General features: G+C 43.1%; 1 protein-coding gene and 1 pseudogene across 2 annotated transcripts in view; one reads left to right on the forward strand and one right to left on the reverse strand.

The window, feature by feature from the left end:
* Positions 1 to 12,170: 12,170 nt before the first annotated feature.
* Positions 12,171 to 18,659, reverse strand: LOC147581079 (uncharacterized; annotated as a pseudogene).
* The window catches only part of ANKRD6 (ankyrin repeat domain 6), a 226,664-nt gene continuing 226,139 nt past the window's right edge, over positions 18,502 to 19,026 (forward strand). For both annotated transcript variants that reach the window (XM_086707414.1, XM_086707416.1), the window contains exon 1: positions 18,502 to 18,618. The gene's annotated coding sequence lies outside the window, so the exon portion shown is untranslated. The remainder of the gene's footprint in view (positions 18,619 to 19,026) is intronic.

Consider the following 19,026-nt stretch of genomic DNA (forward strand, 5'->3'; position numbering starts at 1 on the left):
GTAGTTGTGCGTGTTGAAGGTGAATGTTGACACCTAGGAGACAGCTACTTCTAACTGGAAAGGTCTTGAGATTTTACAAGTGGAGGCAACATAACTTGCTATGACTGTATCCGTCAAGGTCTTTCTCAGGAGGAAAATAGATGGCACATGCAAAGATTTTTAACTTCTAGAAAGCTTTAAGTTAAGGGATTTAAGCACAGGGGCATGGGCAGAGTTCAGAAAATCAACACAGGGATTAGCAACAGTGGGAAGAGATTATCACCCCAAAACTAGTAGGAGTAAAGGAAGGGGCTAGCGTACTGGGCAGGGGGGCACAAAGCAGGAACTATAGCTGATGAGGAAGCAACCACTGCCAGAACCATCTCACTGTCAAGGAGACAGCAGTAGGAAGAAATACTCGGACCTCTCTCTCCAATCTCCCCAATTCTCCTGGAAGTGCCTGCCTCCCAGTGGCTACACCCAGCTGGAAACCAGAGGGCAAGGGAGTCTGGAAACTAGTCCAGGACACAGAGATTGGTCAGGGAGGGCAGATAGTGGGTCCTAGGCTGTGGCTGGAGTAGGGGGCAACTGGCATAGCCCCCACAAGAAGCTTCTACTCGCTTTTATCAGAAGTTACTCTGAGATAATTTTCCTAGCCCATCCATTTTATAAAAGGAAGTCCCCAGGGGGAAGGAAGAAGTCCTTTCCCAGAGGGGGTTTAAAGACTTTCAGCTATCCCAGAACAAACCCACCAGCCTGGGAAGGACATTCAGCTGGCCTGATTCAAACTGCAGAGGCCTACTTATGGGACCCCAGCAGCCAGTCCAAGGTCAACCCAAACAGAGCATTCCTGGGCTGGTTGCTGAGCATGTCTGCCCCAGGGACCCAGGGGTTCAAGAGAGGACAATTGCTAAGCCAATAGCACCACTGTGCCTGAGACCCAGAAAGGATGGAGATCTTTGATGATCTTCTGCTTTCTCCCAAAGAGAGTTTATTTATTTTTATTTATTTTGAGAAAGAGAGAGAGAGAGAGCACGCAAGAGAGAGGTAGGGGCAGGGAGAGAGACAGAAACCCAAGTAGGCTTCAAAGCCATGAGCTGTGAGATAACGACCTGAGCCAAAGTCAAGAGTCTGATGCTCAACTGACTGAGCCACCCAGGCGCACCATGCCCAAAGCCAAAAGAGATTTTAGAAGGAACACCAGCAGTAGACTGGAGCATACCCTAAACATTTGAAAACTGGGCTATTCTTGAGAAAAAAGGAACAAATCCACAAAAAATCAATAAAAGCCAAATCCTGAATTATGCTCCACCCTCAGGTAGAAAGAAGAGTCGCACACAGGTTTAAGAGCTTCTAATTCACTGTCATTCATACATGTATGGTATTGATAAACACAACAAGAAAAAATTTTATTGCTTTCCTTTTGCTGTTATTTCAACATTGTCAGCTTTCAAATAAGGGATATGTTGGAAAAAACATCTTAGAGATGTTTTTTTAATTTAAAAAGTCCTGTGTATGGATTCTTTCAGAATTTAAATAAAAATGGAAAGACTTTGGGGTGCCTGGTGGACTCAGTTGCTGGAGCATGCAACTCTTTCTTGATTTCAGGGTCACGAGTGAGTTCAAGCCCATGTTGGGTGTAGAGCTTACTTTAAAAACATAAAAAAAAAATTGGGGCGCCTGGGTGGCTCAGTCGGTTAAGCATCTGATTTTGGCTCGGGTCATGATCTCAGGGCTCATGAGTTCGAGCCCTGTGTCTGGCTCTGTGCTGACAGCTCAGTGTCTGGAGCCTGCTTTGGATTCTGTGTCTCCTCTCTCTGTCCTTCCCCTGCTCATGCTCTGTCTCTCTCTCTCAAAAATAAATAAACATTAAAAAAAAGTTAACATAAAAAATAATAAAAATATGAGGATCTGTTTCTGGGTTGCCCATGGTTTTTGCTGTTGAATGTAACCATTTCGGGTTGCCATGTACATGATGGGTGCTTAATGCCTATGGAGTGAATGAAAGAAAAGAAGAAGAAAGATAGTACAGGCCAGCTCTCTGCACAGACTTGGCATATTTTTGAGAGAAACTTCAGGAAGAGACAGAAGCTAAATTTTCTGCTTACTCTAAACCCTGGGTAATGCCACAGTGAGATAAGTACAAACTGTGAGTTATTAGAGTGTAATCAGGAAGGAGCTGACCTACGAGAGATGATCACTCTTAGGTTTTCATCCCTTCAGGACTGCCTAAAGACTTTGCTGAATGATTAGTCATTGCCCGATGACTATTAAATCCCTATTTTATTTTTACTAACTCTTCCTTCTAAAAACTCTTAACTCTTTTTTCCCCTTTAAAAACTGTTTTTTGTAGTGTTTATTTAAAAAAATTTAATGTTAATTTTTGAGAGAGAGAGAGAGAGAGAGACAGAGCATGAGCAGGGCAGGGGCAGAGAGAGAGGGAGACACGGAATCCAAAACAGCCTCCAGGCTCTGAGCTGTCAACACAGAAACTGGTGAGTTTGAATTCACAGACCACAAGATCATGACCTGAGCTGAAGTCGGACACTTAACCGACTGACTCACTCAGGAGTGCCTATTTTGTTTATTTTTATTTGAGTATAGTTGACAAAAACTTTTTTTTCATTTTTTAAATTTATTTTGAGAAAGAGAAAGAGGGAGGGGAAGTGAGAGAGGGAGAGAGAGAATCTAAATCAGGTTCCACACTGTCAGAGCAGATCCCTACTAGGGGCTCAAACTCACAAACCATGAGCTTATGACCTGAGCGAAAATCAAGAGTCTGACCCTCAACCAACTGAGCCACCCAGGTGCCCCTACAGTTGACAAAAATTCTTAACTCAGAGGTATTTTGTAGCATCCTGAAAACTTTGTCTATCGCCCACTAAAACATAACTAAAATTTAGCCAACTAATATTTACTGAGATTTTCCATAAATGAGGCACTCTTCCAAAATAATATGACCTTCGAAATATTCCCATTAAGTAATATGATTGTTCTTACTTTACAGGTAAAAACACTGAGGTTAAACAATTTGCCCAACGTACCACATGGAGTGGACCTGGAGTGGACAGTGGAACCACTTTGGAACTCAGACATTAGATCTTATTTAAAGGCTACAGTCAGGATGCCTGGGTGACTCACTCAGTTAAACGTCCAACTTTTGGTTTTGGCTCAGGTTACAACATCACAGCTTTGTGGTTTCAAGTCCCACGACAGGCTCTGGGCTTGCAGCGTGGAGCCTGCTTGGGGTTCTCTCTCTCTGCCACTCCCCCATTTGTGCTATCTCTGTCTCTCTCAAAATAAATAAACTTAAAATAAAGGGGGGCCTGGGTGGCTTAGTTGGTTAAGCGTCCGACTTTGGCTCAGGTCATGATGTCGCAGTTCATGAGTTCAAGCCCTACATCAGGCTCTGTGCTGACAGCTCAGAGCCTGGAGCCTGCTTTGAATTCTGCATCTCTCTCTGCTCCTCCCCAGCTCACAGTCTGTCCCTCAAAAATTAATAAATGTTAAAAAAAATTTTTTAATAAAATTAAAAAAATAAAGGCTATAGTCAATTACATTATAGCCTTAAACTGAAAAGAGGGGAAGGGGAGGGGAGGGGAGGGGAGGGGAGGGGAGGGGAGGGAAGGGAAGGGAAGGGAAGGGAAGGGAAGGGAAGGGAAGGGAAGGGAAGGGAAGGGAAGGGAAGAGAAGAACTGGCTCCCAATCTCCTAGGTAAAGAATCAAAACACATATACACTCAGAAAATGGGTCTGCTGTCTCAGGCCATTTAATTTACAGGATTCACTGAAAGGAAGAAAAAAAATGCAAAGTTTCCTAACCCCCAAAAGTTAGAAAACTACTTGTCACAATAAAATTGCTGATTGGGGCACCTGGATGGCTCAGTTGGTTGAGCTTCCAACTCTTGATTTTGGTTCAAGTCATGATCTCACGGTTTGTGAGTTCAAGCCCTTCCACTGTCTCTGTCCCTCTTCTGCTCACATTCTCTCTGTCTCCCCCCAAATAAATAAACTTAAAAAAAATACTGATTATTTTGGCTCCTTCTATTAGGAGCACAAATAGCAAGTGATTTAATACCCCTTCTGGTTTATATGGTATATTGAACTGTACATTAAGCTAAAGTATGATATCTAAGTGGGTTTTTTATTTAAAATTTGAATTTTATTTATTTTTTAAAATTAAAAAAAAAATTTTTTTTTGAGAGAGAGAGAGACAGAGTAAGCAAGGGAGGGGCAGAGAGAGAGGGAGACACAGAATCTGAAACAGGCTCCAGGCTCTGAGCTGTCAGCACAGAGCCCCATGAGGGGCTCGAACTCACAGACCATGAGATCATGACCTGAGCAGAAGTTAGGCATTTTACCAACTGAGCCCCCCAGGTGCCCTAAAATTTGAATTTTAAAGGCCACAAGTTTGTGCCCTTATTTTGGTGAATTATTTTGCTGTTTGCAATTAGATGCCTTGTGACAAGGAACATGAGAGCTATGTAAAAGAGACCTGTACAATTTAGGCAGAATAATTGCAGTCCTGAAGAGGGCAAGCAATTAAATACAGCTTGCATCCTGCATCTTAGGATATTTTAAGGCATCTGATGGCATTATGCCTGGTTCCTGGGATTCATATGTTGAAAGCCTTTTAGGCTTTCTTTTAAAATATGTATTTAAAGCCATTAATTCTCTCTTGAAGCAAACAAAGGAAAGAGCCTTCTACAAAATCCCACTGGACTCCTGCTAATCCAGGGAAGCCAATCGAATTTTTCAAAAGGGCAGCTTACAGTCTCCAGTTCTCCTAAGACAGTCAATGAATTGATGAAATCATTTTAAAAAATTGTTAAATCATTTTCATTGAAGCAATCCATAATTATAGAGATTTTATTAATATAATGTTTTGAGGGGCACCTGGGTGGCTCAGTTGGTTAAGCATCCAACTTCGTCTCAGGTCATGGTCTCATGGTTTGTGGGTTCAAGCCCCACGTCAGGTTCTGTCCTGACAGCTCAGAGCCTGGAATCTGCTTTAGATTCTGTATCCTCCTCTCTCTCTCTCTCTGCCCTGTCAGTGTGGAACCCGGTGTGGAGTTAGAGGGGGGCTCAAACTCACGAATTGTGAGATTGTGACCTGAGCCGAAACCAAGAGTTGGAGGTTTAACAAACTGAGCCACCCAGGGGCCAGGGGGTGTGTGTGTGTGGGGAGAGAGAGAGGGGGGGGGGGGGAGGGAGAGAGAGAGAGAGAGAAAGAGAAAGAGAATCTTAAGCAGGCTCTATGCTTAGCATGGAACCCAATGTAGGGCTCAATTCCATAACCCTGGTATCATGACCTGAGCCAAAATCAAGAGTCAGATGCTCAACTGACTGAGCTACCCAGGTGCCCCAAATATGTTTTTTTGTTTTGTTTTGTTTTTAATGACCATGAAGACAATTAGATTTTTAGGGCTGTGCTTTGGAGGAGATAAACAGAGGGAGGTGAAAGTATGTGAGGATGAGAGAAGGAGCCTGAATTTGATGGGATGGCCAGAGAAAACCTCTCTAAAAAAGATGACATTTGGGACAACTGGCTGGTTTAGTCAGTAGAACATGTGACTCTTGACCTCAGGGTTGTGAATTCAAGCCTGACTTTGGAAGCTTACTTAGAAATTCAAGCTTACTTAGAAAAATTTTTTTAGGGATGCCTGGCTGGCTCAGTCAGTAGAGCATGTGACTCTTGATCTAGGGGTTGTAGGTTTGAGCCCCACATTGGAGGTAGAGATTACTTTAAAAAAGTAAAATATTAAAAAAATTAATAAATAGATAGATGAAAAGATGACATTTGAGTTGAGCATGAGGGGATAGCAAAGTTAAAGCTGGAATGGAAAGTGTTCCCTTGAAGGTTTCTCAGTAGTTGGAAAGGCCAAGGAGAAAAGAAAGGGCATTGGAGGAACAAAATGTCAGTGTGATGAGAGAGGGAGACAGTAGTAGGCATTAGAGACAGGCCGTCTTTTCAGGATAAGGAGTTTGGATTTTATTCTAAGTACCTCTAGAAGCACTGAAAAGTTTTAAGAAGGGAGATGAGATGTGTGGTTTGCTTTTCTAAAAGCCCTTGCTGGTAGATTGTTTCCAAAGATGGCTACAACCCTCCACGCCATCCCACATGCCCTTTTGCAAATGTGACTTTGCCACTCCTTCCACCTATTTTTCCTCTTCTTGGATGTGCACAGGGCCTGTGACTTGCTTTAACCAATAGATTGTGGTAGGTGTGACAGTGACAGTGTACAACTTCTGAGACTGGACCATAAAAGGCCTTGCTACTACATCCTTTTTTATTTTCTTGGAGCCTGGAGCTACCATGCAAAGAGGTCTGGGCTAGCTTGCTGGAGAATCCCCATGTACAGAGAGGCCCTGAAGGATGCCAGAGTAGAGAGGCTCCAACATCCCAGCCATCTCCAATGAGCCATCCCAGCCATATTGGATTCTCCAGCCCAAATTGCAGGCACATGAGCAAGTCTAGTCCACACCACATGGAACACAGGCTTGCTATTCCAGCTGAACCCTGCTCTGCCAATCCACAGAATCATGAGCAAACAAAATGGCTGGGTTTTGTGTTTTGTTTTGTTTTGTTTTGTTTTGTTAGACTCTACACCCAATGTGGGACTTGAAATCATAACCCCTAGATCAACAGTTGCATGTTCTACTGACAGTCAGCTAGGCACCCCTAAAATGGCTGTTTTTTAAATCCAGCAGTGTTTGGGATGATTTGTCACACTGCGGTAGATAACTGATGCCTACATTCTGGCTGATGTGGGGAAAATGGATTGCAGATTTAAGGGTGGAAGAAAATAACAGTGGAAAGTGAGAGACGTGGGTAGATTTTATATAAATTTCAGAAGTAGACTAGATAAGATTTGTTGATAGCTTATTTAACATGGTAGTCAGGGAGAAGGCTCCTCTCAGGCATTTGGTTTGAGTAACTAGAAGTATAGTAATGCCATTTATTAAAGTAAGTAAGACCTAGATAGGAACAGGATTGGGGGCAAGATGTGAATCAAGGTCCTTGATTAAAAAAAATTTTTTTTCTTACACTTATTTATTTTTGAGAGACAGAGAGAGCACGGGCAGGGGAGGGGCAGAGAGAGAAGGAGACACAGAATCTGAAGCAGGCTCCAGGCTCTGAGCAAGCTGTCAGCACAGAGCCTGACGCAGGGCTCAAACCCACGAACTGTGAGATCATGACCTGAGCTGAAGTTGGACACTTAACGTACTGAGCCATCCAGGTGCCCTAAGGTCCTTGATTTTTAACAGTCTAGTTATTGTATATTGTCACAGGACAATCTCTCTTAATCCTGTGATTTGGCTATTTCTTAGATGTCTATCATGTTGTCTTTGGAATAAATAATGATATTTTCCAACTTAGAGCCATGAATGTACTGAAGATGACATTTTTCTTAAGTTTATTTATTTATTTTGAGAGAGACAGAGACAACATGAGTGGGGAAGAGGCAGAGAGAGAGAGAGAGAGAGAGAGAGAGAGAGAATCCCAAGCAGGCTCAGCATTGTCAGCCAGAGCCCGATGTGGGGCTCAATCTCACAAAACTGTGAGATCATAATCTGAGCTAAAACCAACAGTTGGACACTTAACCAACTGAGCCACACAGGTGCCCCTGTTTTTTGTTTTTTTTAAGTTTATTTATTTATTTTGAGAGAGAGAGAGAGAGCATGAGCGGGGAAAGGCAGAGAGAGAGGGAGAGAGAGAATCCCAAGAAGGCTCCATGAAGGGCTCAATATCAGGAACCATGAAATCATGACCTAAGCCAAAATGAAGAATCGGACATTTAACCTACTGAGTTCCCCCAGGGCTCGTGAAGATGACATTTGTGTTTTTTGTTTTGTTTTTGTTTTTTAAAGGATAAGCATTTGTTTTTAATGTTTGTGTATTTTTTGAGAGAGAGAGTGCCAGCAAGGAAGAGGCAGAGAGAGGGGGAGACACAGAATCTAAAGCAGGCTCTAGGCTCTGAGCTGTCAGCCCAGAGCCCGATGAGGGGCTCGAACTCACAAACTGTGAGATCATGACCTGGGCTGAAGTAGGATGCCCAGCCTACTGAGCCACCCAGGCACCCCTGAAGATGACATTTGTAATTGAAAAGTCCCAAAGTAGTGAGATAGAATTGCTACATGTGGACTTCTATTAAAAAAAATCAACTTTTTATTCGTATGGACTTTTAAGGACAAGCTTCTGATGTATATGGTGCTGTAACATGAGGGTAGAAACCTCTTGACAACAGAGTCAACTGGGCAGAGGTATTAACAGCTCTATGTATCTGTAGATTAGTTTGGACTTGGCAACTCCTGCTTTGGCTGGGAGGTTACACCAAATTATACTTTCAATGATACAAGATATTCCAAGACAAATGACCTTATTAAAAATCTGTAAGAGGGGAACTTGGTTGGCTCAGTCCATAGACCATGCAACTCTTGATCTCAGGGTCATGAGTTCAAGCCCAACATTGAGGGTAGAGTTTACTAAATAAATAAATATCTAGTAGAATGAGATCTAGGAACTATCACTTATACATTTCACTTAATGTCACCTACAAAAGTGGCAGACATGGTTGGTCAGCTACTTATCAGCCATTCCAAAACCCGCTTCCCTGTTCTTCCCTGTGCCTACTTCCCAAACTAGAAATGGGAAAAGTCAGGTACTCATATGACACCTTCATATTTGGTCAGTTAGAAGTAATCTTGTTGGGGAACTTCTAGGAAAGACTTTGCTCTCTGATAAGAGAGGCCGATGAATCAGAAGAGCCCCTTGACATTACCCTTTCCTGCTTTGAACACAGTTGTGTAAGAATATGGTACTTAGAGGTAGGGAAGTCATTTTGCAACATGAGGTACCAGGCCTAAGACCAAAACCCTGTCATGGGAATGGCAGAATAGAATAGAAAGAGACTGGATGACCTTGCTGAACTAGTGTACTCAGACCTGGAAAGGCCTATGTCTCAACTTCTTATTTCACGAGACAATTGAAGTCCATTCTTTTTTTTTTCTTTTTCTTTAAGTTTATTTATTTACTTTGAGAGAGATAGAGCACAAGTGGGGCAGAGAGAAGGACAGACAGGATCCCAAGCAGGTTTTGCACCATCAGCACAGAGCTTGAACCCACAAAATGTGAGATCATGACCTGAGCAAGACAAAGAGTCAGACACTTAACTGACTGAGCCACCCCGGTGCCCCTGAAGTCCATTCTTTTTTTTTTTTTTTTTAATTTTTTTTTTAAAGTTTATTTTTGACAGAGAGAGAGAGACAAAGCACGAGCAGGGGAGGGGCAGAGAGACAGGGAGACACAGAATCCGAAGCAGGCTCCAGGCTCTGAGCTGTCAGCACAGAGCCGGACGAGGGGCCTGAACCCACAGACCGCGAGATCATGACCCGAGCTGAAGTCGGACGCTCAATCGACTGAGCCACCCAGGCCCCCCACCCTGAAGTCCATTCTTGAAGCCAGTGCTTCCCCACCCTGTATAGTCAAGGTGCAAATAGGAAATGATACTATTTTTATTGCACAGTTACCTAAATGGACAGGCTGTTTGCAGTCAGAGGTGACTGGCCCAGAGACTTTGGCCACCTCAGGTCCCCCCAGCTGCCCCAAAAACTGAAGGTATCAGTAACTTAGCCATATCCATAACCCATTTATTTGCACACAAGTGGTAACAGCAAACCAGTTGGGAAGTTCTGCTTACGCCACTGAAGGTGGGTGAGGGTGCCTGGCTGTCTCAGTCAGTGGGGCATACAACTCTTGGTCTCGGGGTAGTGAGTTCAAACCCTACATTAGGCTAGAGCTTACTTTAAAAAAACACTGAAGGTGGGTGTTCTGAACTTTGCAGTAGAATGTGTCCTAACTGACGCAATATATACCCTCTATGAGTGGAGGGAGGATGGGAGGATTGGATGGATAAAACCTGATCATATAGTTGGTGATGAAGTTCAGAAGTTATGTTATAGTCAGAGGATCCTGGTAAAGGTGTCTCAGGATATTACAGGGGATAACTGAGGCTTCCTTAGAAAGGAAACTCATTTTTGCTTCTTTCCGTACTTCTCACTTCATTTTTTAATCTCTGCATGAAAACTGGCTCTCTCTGCTTTTCATGCCAGGTGACTGAAGATGGCTACCCCACCCGTCCAGTCCCAGTGATAGTGGACCCAGGCTCTAGAACCAGGCTACCCAGGTTCAAATCCTAGTTCCACCACTAACTAGCTGTGTTACCTGGACCAAGTTACTTAACTCCCTGTGCCTCAATTTCCTCATCTCTAAACTGGTGATAATGTTATATACCTTAATAGAGTTGTAGGAACTAAACCCACTAAAGTGTGTGTGTATCTATATATCCATATTTAAAAGGCAAACACTATATAAATGTTAGTTATTATTATCTTTGATTCCCAGGCAAGAAAATCTGATTGAGTTTGGGCCAGTGGTCCACTCCTGGCCTAATCCCCCAATCATACTTTACATAGTTCCATGTACTGCTATACCTTCAGAGCATTTATTTCAGCTATAATTTAATATTTGATAGAGGACTGTATTCACCACTAGACACTGGGACCATCTGGTTTCCTATGTGCCTAGCACAGTGGGCAGAACTCCATGAAGCACAATTCTAGGGCACACCGTTTACATTGTATTCTATTTGCAACATGGCGGCTTGATGGTGATGAGTCCCAAGAAATATGCTGAATTAATGGTCCAATCCACAATGGCTGGGGTGCAATTGGTGGCTGCAGAAGTCTACCCTTATAAGTAGATAGGTAGGTCTTAACAAAGGGGAATAATCTGAACGGAAGCCTCTAGATGTGCCCACCACATACCTCACATGGTCAGGCACAAGAAATGCAAAGTCAGACAAATGTCAGGCAGACATTGTTGGTGGCATAACTAACACCCCCACTCCCCCTTCCCTTAGTTTGGTATACCTAAATATTCTTGGCTAGAAGGAACCTCAGACCTAGAGGTTGAGTCAAGACTCATGATTCACCTAAGAATGGCAACCACGTCCCCTCCCACCTTGTGGCCCAGTTGTGATCAATGATACATAAGAGGAAATATATTTAAGGGTCATCAGAGAAGAATTTGTTCCCAAATTAAAATAAATACAGTGAGAAGGTCTGGCCCTTTTTCCTGCTTAAATGCCAAGCTAAAGACAAAAGCCAACACTGAGGGTGATACAATAGAATCTAGAAAGAGCCTAAACCCAGATATTTTTTTTCTGTAAGTTACCATGTGTTTTGTGATTTAAACCACTCTAGTCAAGTATGCTCCCTCTTGTAGCCAAACACATTCTAACTCATAAATGTGGTCCTTTTATCTTTGGAATTGAATGTGAGTGAGGGAGACAGATCCGATATTCAGTAGCTTAAAATCAGGAACAGAGAAGGATGCCCACTGCCCCCCCCCCCCCCCGCTCTTATTCCACAGTGTTCTGTACATCCTTGATTGCATAAGATAGCAAAAAGAAACAAAAAGATTGTGACACCAAAAACAAGTACTATCCATAAGAGAAAAAATCTGATAAATTATATTTCATCAAAGTTAAAATTTTTTCTTTGCAAACTCCCTGTCAAGAGGATTAAAAGACAAGGTGCAGCTGGCTAGCTTAGTCGATAGAGCATGAGACTCTTGATCTTAGGGTGGTGAGTTCAAGACCCATGTTGGGCATAGAGATTAGAGAAGAAAAAGAATTTTCTTTCTTTCTTTCTTTCTTTCTTTCTTTCTTTCTTTCTTTCTTTCTTTCTTTCTTTCTTTCTTTCTTTTTCTTTCTCTCTCTCTCTCTCTCTCTCTTTCTTTCTTTTTTTAAAGAGAATAAATGACAAGCTATAGACTGGAGTAAAATATTTGTTAACCATGTATCTGACTAAGGACTCACATCTATAATATGTAAAGAATTTTCAAAACTCAACAGCAAAACATAAAATCCAGTTGGAAAACAGGCAAAAGCATGAAGAGGTATTTTACTGAAGAAAATATAGGGATGTCAAATAAACACATGAAAAGATGTTCAGTCTTCTGGCCAGAACCACCATCTTTTGGTCTTCCAAAATGACCAACCGAAAGAGAAAAAGGAGAGACACCCACTATATATTCTCTAGGCCTTAGAAAACATGGATTTGTTCCTTTGGCCACATACATGCAAATCTACAAGTAAGGTGACGTGGTAGACATCAAGGCAATGGGCACTATTCAAAAAGGAATGTCCCACAAATGTTCCTATGGCAAAACTGGAAGTCTGCAGTGTTACCCAGCATGCTGTTGGCATTGTTGTAAACAAACGGGTTAAAGGTAACATTCTTGCCAAGAGAATTAATGTCTGTATTGAGCACTCTAAGAGTCCTTAGAGCTTCCTGAAAAAGTGAAAGAAAATGATCAGAAAAAGAAGGAAGCCCAAGAGAAAGATGATTGGATAAACTGGAGCATCCACCTGCCCCCCCAGGGAGGCACACTTTGTGAGAAGTGGAGCCTGAGCTGCTGGAATCCATTCCCTATGAATTCATGGCTTAATGAGTGTTAAAAAAATTAAAAATAATGATAAAAAAACCCTCTAGACTGTAAAAGATGTCCAGTACCACTAGCCATTAAGGAAATGCAAATTATTGGGATAACAATGAGAGACAACTCCATACCATCAAAATGGCCAAAAAAAAAAAAAAAAAAAAAAAAAAGAAAAGAAAAGAACAGCAAATGCTGGCAAGAATGTGGAAAAACTGGGTCTCTCATACATTGGCGATGGGAATGTAAAATGATATAGCTACTCTGGAAAACAGTTTGGTAGTTTCTTATAAAAGTAAACATGCAACTACTATACAACCCAGCAATTGCCTTTCTGGACACTTATCTCAGAGAAATGAAAACACGTTTATATGAAAACCTGTACATGATTGTTCATGGCAGCTTTATTCACAATATCCAAAACATCTAAACAACCCAGATGCCTTTCAAAAGATGAATGGTTAAACAAGCTATGGTACATCCATACCATGGAATACTATTCAGCAATACAAGGAATGAACTGTTGTAACATGCCAACAACTTGGATGCCTCTCTAGGGCATTACACTGGAAAAAAAAAAAAAAAAGACAGTCTTAACAGGTCACGTTCCATATGATTCTATTCATATAACATTCTTGAAAGATAAAATTGTAAAGATGGAAAACAGATTAGTGGCTGCCAGGGGTTAGGCTGGTATGGGGAAAAAGGAAGGTCTGGAGTGTGAGTACAATTCATTGTGGTGATGGAATAGTTCTTTATCCTGATTGTGATGGTGGTTAAAAGAAGCTGCACATGAGATAAAATTGCACATACATTGTACCAATGTCAATTTCCTGGTTTGATATTGTGTTATAGTTATGTAAAATGTAACCGTTGGGGAAAACTGGGTGAAGGATACAAAGGACTTCTCTATACTATTTTGCAACTTCTCATGAATCTGTAATTATCTCAAAAAAAAATTAATGTTTATTTCTTTATCTTGAGAGGGGAAGAGGGGCAGAGAGAGGAAGAGAGAGAATCCCAAGCAGTCTCTGGTTGTCAGCACAGAGCCCGACATGGGACTTGATCCCATGAGTGGTGAGATTATGACCTGAGCTGAAATCAAGAGTTGGACACTTTACCCACTGAGACACCCAGACATTCCTCAAAATATTTTTTTTTAAAGATATAAGGATTAGAAAGGAAGAAATAAAATATCCTTATTTATAGGTACATAGAAAATGAAATAATCTATAAATTACATTAATAACAGAATTTAGCAATCTTTTTGGGTATAAGTTTAGTAAACAAAGATATTTGCATTCTCTTGACAACAAAAAGGGTAGAAAATGTACTTTTTAAGAGATACACTTGCAATGGCAAAAAAAAAAAGATAATAAATCTCAGAAAATGGAAAGTTCTGAAACTTTTGAAGTCACTAAAGTTCTAAGCAAATAGACACACATGTCACACATGTTCATAGATAGGAAGACTCAACAGTGTAAAGATGTTAATTCTCTCGAAATTACAGTAGCAGCAAACAATTTATTTCTTGTTCCCATTATGCGAGGACTGCAGACCACCTGTAGCCACTCTGGGCTCTGTGTGATTCCATGTATTTTCTCATAGCGAGACCCCAGCTAAAGAGGCAGCCACTCTTTGTGTCATGATATTCTCCTGGCATAGGGCAAAAGCTCAAGGTGAGAGAAGCAGGGGAGAAGAATCACTAAAGCCCACGACATATTTAAAGCTTCTGCTCCAACATGGTGTTGGTCAAAGCAAGTCACACAAGCCCCAAACCAGCGGGGCAGAGGAGTCTGTGTCACTATAGGAAAGTATGGCAAATATAGGAACAGAACAAATAATTGTGAATAAAAATTGCCACCCAACACATAGGTTCACTGTGATTTCAAATCAAGATCACAAAGTTTTCATGGAGGGGTGGGTGACTGGTTCAATAGAGCATGTGACTCTTGATCTTTAGGTTGTTGAGTTCATGCCCCATGTTTGGTGGAGAGTTTACTTAAAAAAGTTTAAAAATTTAGGGGCACCTGGGTGGCTCAGTTGGTTAAATGTCCAACTTCAGTTCAGGTCATGATGTCGCGATTTGTGGGTTTGAGTCCCACATTGGGCTCTGTGCTGACAGCTTGGAGCCTGGAGCCTGCTTCAGATTCTGTATCTCCCTCTTTCTCTGACCCTGCCCCACTCACAGTCTCTCCCTTTCTCTCTCAAAATTAAAATTAAATAAATAAATAAGTAAATTTAAAATAAATTAAAAAAATTAAAAAACAAGAAACAAAATTTTCATGGAGCCAGAGAGACAATCCTAAAATGCCTGTGGAAGAGAAAAGAGCTAAGAACACTTGAGATTCTTTATGAAATCAAGATTTAACAAAAAACCCACAGATTTTCAGGCAGTGTGGTACTAAGTACAGGAATAGGCAAATGGAACAAAATAGAGAACCTGAAACAGACCCAATCATACATGGAAACTCATAAGATCTCTTTGGCACAGCAAATGAGAGGAGAAATGAATTTCAGATGGAATATGGACTTAAACACGAAAGGCAAAACTTTACAACTTTTAGAAGAAAATATGGGAGAATATTTGTACACCTCACGGTCAGGAAGGATTTCACAAAACACCTGAAACAGAGCCAAAGATATGACCAGTTAACAAAAGAGAAAATAAGAATAGTTAATAAATATTAAAGATGCCCAATTATACTGGTAATTGGGGAAATACAAATCATCATAATAAGTAATAATTTCACAAGCACACACACAAACCAAAAACAAGCTCTGGCAAAGATGTAGAGGAAGCAGAACTTTAATACATTGTTGATGGGAATGAAAATTGGTACAAACTGGTTTAGAAAACAGTCTGGCATTACTTAGTAAATCTGAACACACATATACCTTAAGACCCCAAAATTCCACTCCTACATAAAGATCCTGAAAACTCTTAAATGCATGCGTCAGGAGAAATATTTAAGAGTGTTCATAGCAACACTGTTTGCAACAGCAAAAACTGGAGCCTACCCAATGTCCAAAAGTAGACTGGATAAATAAATTGTGGGATCTTCTTACAGTGAAACACTATATAGCAGAGAAATTGAATAGCTGAATCTCAGAAACCGAATGCTGAGTGGAAAAACCAAGTTGCATAGGAAGAGTGTGGAATGATTCCATTGACAAAAAGTTCAAAAATTAGCAAAACTGTACAATGTAGTGATTAGGGATATATATATATTTGTGATAAGAGAATTATTAATACACACACAAGTTTTGTTTTGGTTGTCAGATGATCCTTTATTGAAATATTTTCCTCTGCAGTTCTTAAGGAGCTGTGGGCATTCCACTATGCCACTATTTATGTCATCTATGATGTTGTGAGGATGGTGGCCAGCAACATTGCAGTCCACAGACTGGGCAGTCCCCAGGATCTCTTTAACGGTTCCAGAGAGTTCTCTGGCTGAAGATTGGTGCTGCATCTGTAGGGCAATGTTGACAATCTCATCAAAAGTGATATTTCCACTGTGCTTAATGTTTTTCTGCTTCTTTCCATCTCTTGGTGGTTCCTTGAGGGCTCTGATCATCAGGGCAGAGGCAGAAGGTATTACTTCAATCTGGGCCTATCTGTTCTGAATGTTCAGTTTCTCTGTAATCCTTAGACCCTTCCAATTACAGGTTGCCTTGTGATGTCATCACCAACTCTCTGGAGACAGATCAGCCCAGGGGGCCAATTTTGGGGGCCAGGGCCAATGTGGTACGGACTTCCCTAAGGGTGCACCTCAGGTATATGACTTTGACCTTCTTGTGGTTGAATTTAGGTGGCCTGGTGGAGGTGGCTGGTGGCAGAGGAACCTGGATTCAGGATGATTGAGGAGAGTTGCACCTTCACCTGCTCTGAGGGGAAAGCCATAAAAGCTAACACAAAATTTAGCATGCTGGTTTCCTTTGGAGGAGAAGGAGGATATGATTGTGGTGAGGCACATTGAAGGCTCCTTGGGTAGAAGCCTTAGCAAGGTCAGTTTCAGGGAGTGAGTGGCAGGGATAGAAGCTGGAATGGTGGACTGAAGGATCAGTTGAAGCTAATGACATGAAAAATAGCTAGTGCAGTCAACTCATTAAAGAAATGTTGCTAGAAATCAGAGCAGATTATATTCTCAGGAAGCAGGGAAAATTATCATTGGCAGAACAGACTTCTTTCTCAGGAGGCAGAAGGAGAAAGTAGTGAGGTGGATACATGAGGCTGGCTTTGATTAAGCTGAATTGAGGTATAAGAATGGAACTGTAGGCTGGGAGCCTTCCTCATTTGGAGGGAGGTTTAGAGTGTCTTTTCATTAGTTTCCCAAAGACTGTGTGCCCACTTGGAGACTAGCAAACAAGATCTCCAGGCAGCTCACCCACCTTCTGCTTTGGTTCTCATGAGGCCCCTCTGTCAGGAATTCCCACTAATCAAGGTCTGGGAACAATTACAGGCCAGTTGGCTTCCAGCAGGATTCACATGTCTTATAGGCCGGCTTGGGCTTTCTGTTCCTTTCAGCAGAATTAATGCCTGATTGGTCTGACTGCCCACAAATGTAACTTAAAACTCCATCTTGACTTTATGGTAATATTATAAAAGCTTCCCAGAGGAATGCAACATTGTATCTCTGGAAGTTCATTCAAGGGAGTAGCTACTAGGAAAACTCTTTAATCTGGAAATGTATAAGAAAGAAATGATCGGTTTGAAAGGTCATGCATACATATCTTGACTTTGGGGGTCACCTGTAAGTCACTGGTGATTCCCTATAGAGAAATCCAGAGCTACTGATGGGCAGGGAAGGGAAACGTGTTATTCTAACAGCTCTAGATGCAGAGTGAAGGGATGGGGAACAAATCTGAAGAGGGTCAAATGACAGAAGAGGTTTCACACCCTGCCAAGAAAAATTGCAGCTATGGCTATAGGGTGTGGAAGTTCTGAAATTGTAGAGGAAAATCAAGCACTTCCCTGGTGTGAGTTGGAGCTGGTTGGATTTCTTCTACCTAATGCTCCCTGAAAGAGACAGGGAGACAGACATCTCATGAAAAAGGCAGAGATGATCATATTTTTTTACTTCTGGAAACCAGGCCTTTTTCAAAGCAGATAAGAAAAATCCGGTTCAAAATAAGCTTGTCCCAAACCTCGGGTAAGACGGAGACGCCATTCTAGGTTTCCACCTACCCCTCCAGCTGTGTTTGGACAGCAGTTACCTGTTGTCTTCAAAAGGTTGAATAAGGTTCCATTCATTGACACATTCATGCAACAATACTTTATTGAATGCTCACTTTGTTCAGGGAACTCTTCTAGGTACTGAAGAAGTAACTGAAAACCAGACAAAACCTGACCAAGTTAATGGTGTATAGAGTGTGATTTGAATATAGGAGTCAGGAATGCGCAATGCTTTTGTCAGTGTCATATGGGATGGATGGTTTTGACAAGCTACTGACAGATAAGCTGTTTGGAATAAGGGCTTCCTTTCCCTTTTCCAGCTCTCTCATGAATCTGCATCATTCATCATTGTTGAGCTTCCGCTGAGCCCTTCCAGTTAAGTGAACTATGAATATACTGAAATATCCGTTTGGCCACGGGGTGAGGCATGGTTTTCTCCTCCCTAACTCCCTAATTCTCCTCTCCCTCCAATAAACCTCCTGGAGACCAGTGCCCGGACAAGATCACCCCGCTGCAGCCCCCCTTCCTTCCACTCTTTGGGAAGAGGCCTCCCCGGGGGGGGGGGGGGGGGGGGGGGGGGGAAGGGACAGCGGCCCGAGCTGGGAGGGGCCTGCAGCCCAGGGCCAGCCCCAGGGCCTTAGGGGCCCCACCTCCCCCCGGTCCCCGCCGTGCCGGGAGCAGGCCGCTGCGGGGCGCTGCGGCCCCAGGTTAGGAGCCGAGGGCGGGGCGGGGCCGGGCCAGGGCCGTGCGGGCTGCGGGCGCGGCGGGCTCGGCCACAGGTTACCTGCGGGAGCGGGGAGCGCAGCCTGGCAAGCGGGCGGCTGGAGGCGCGGCGCTGCGCGGCGCCGAGGCCCAGGGGCCGCCGGAGCCTGCGAGAACGCGTCCCCGTCGTCTCGCCTCGCCCCCGACCCTGTCGCCGGCCGCGGTCCCTGCGGCGCGGACGTCCGGCGCGCGCGAGAAAGGTATGGTGCGACCTCGCTCGGTTCTTTGGAGACCCCCTCATCTGAGGGCCGGCGCCCCCCACTCCCGGAGAACCTCCGAGCCGGGGAGGACGGTGTTGGAGGTGGGGGCGCTGCTCCCTCGCGCCCCCCCCACCCCCTTGTCGGCGTCTGCCTGGGGAAGAGACCCAGAGGGAGTGCGTTGCCCCCTCTCCTGCGGCCTCCGGAAAGCCGGGACGGGAGGAGGTCTTCCTAGGACGCCTCCCTTACCGCTTAGCTTCACTCGCCTCCCCAGAGTAGAGAACTTTGGGTGGGGGCGGAGAACTTTGTCGTCTTTGCTTGTCCCCCTCCTCTTTCTCCAGTGAGCTCAGAGTTTGAAGAAAGTGGTGGTAGGAGGGTGGGGGTCACCGGCTTTTCTCCCGGATGCGGTGG

The sequence above is a fragment of the Puma concolor genome, chromosome B2 (genome assembly GCF_028749965.1).
Source record: "Puma concolor isolate L17-30 chromosome B2, mPumCon1.1.hap2, whole genome shotgun sequence".
NCBI classification, from domain to species: domain Eukaryota; kingdom Metazoa; phylum Chordata; class Mammalia; order Carnivora; family Felidae; genus Puma; species Puma concolor.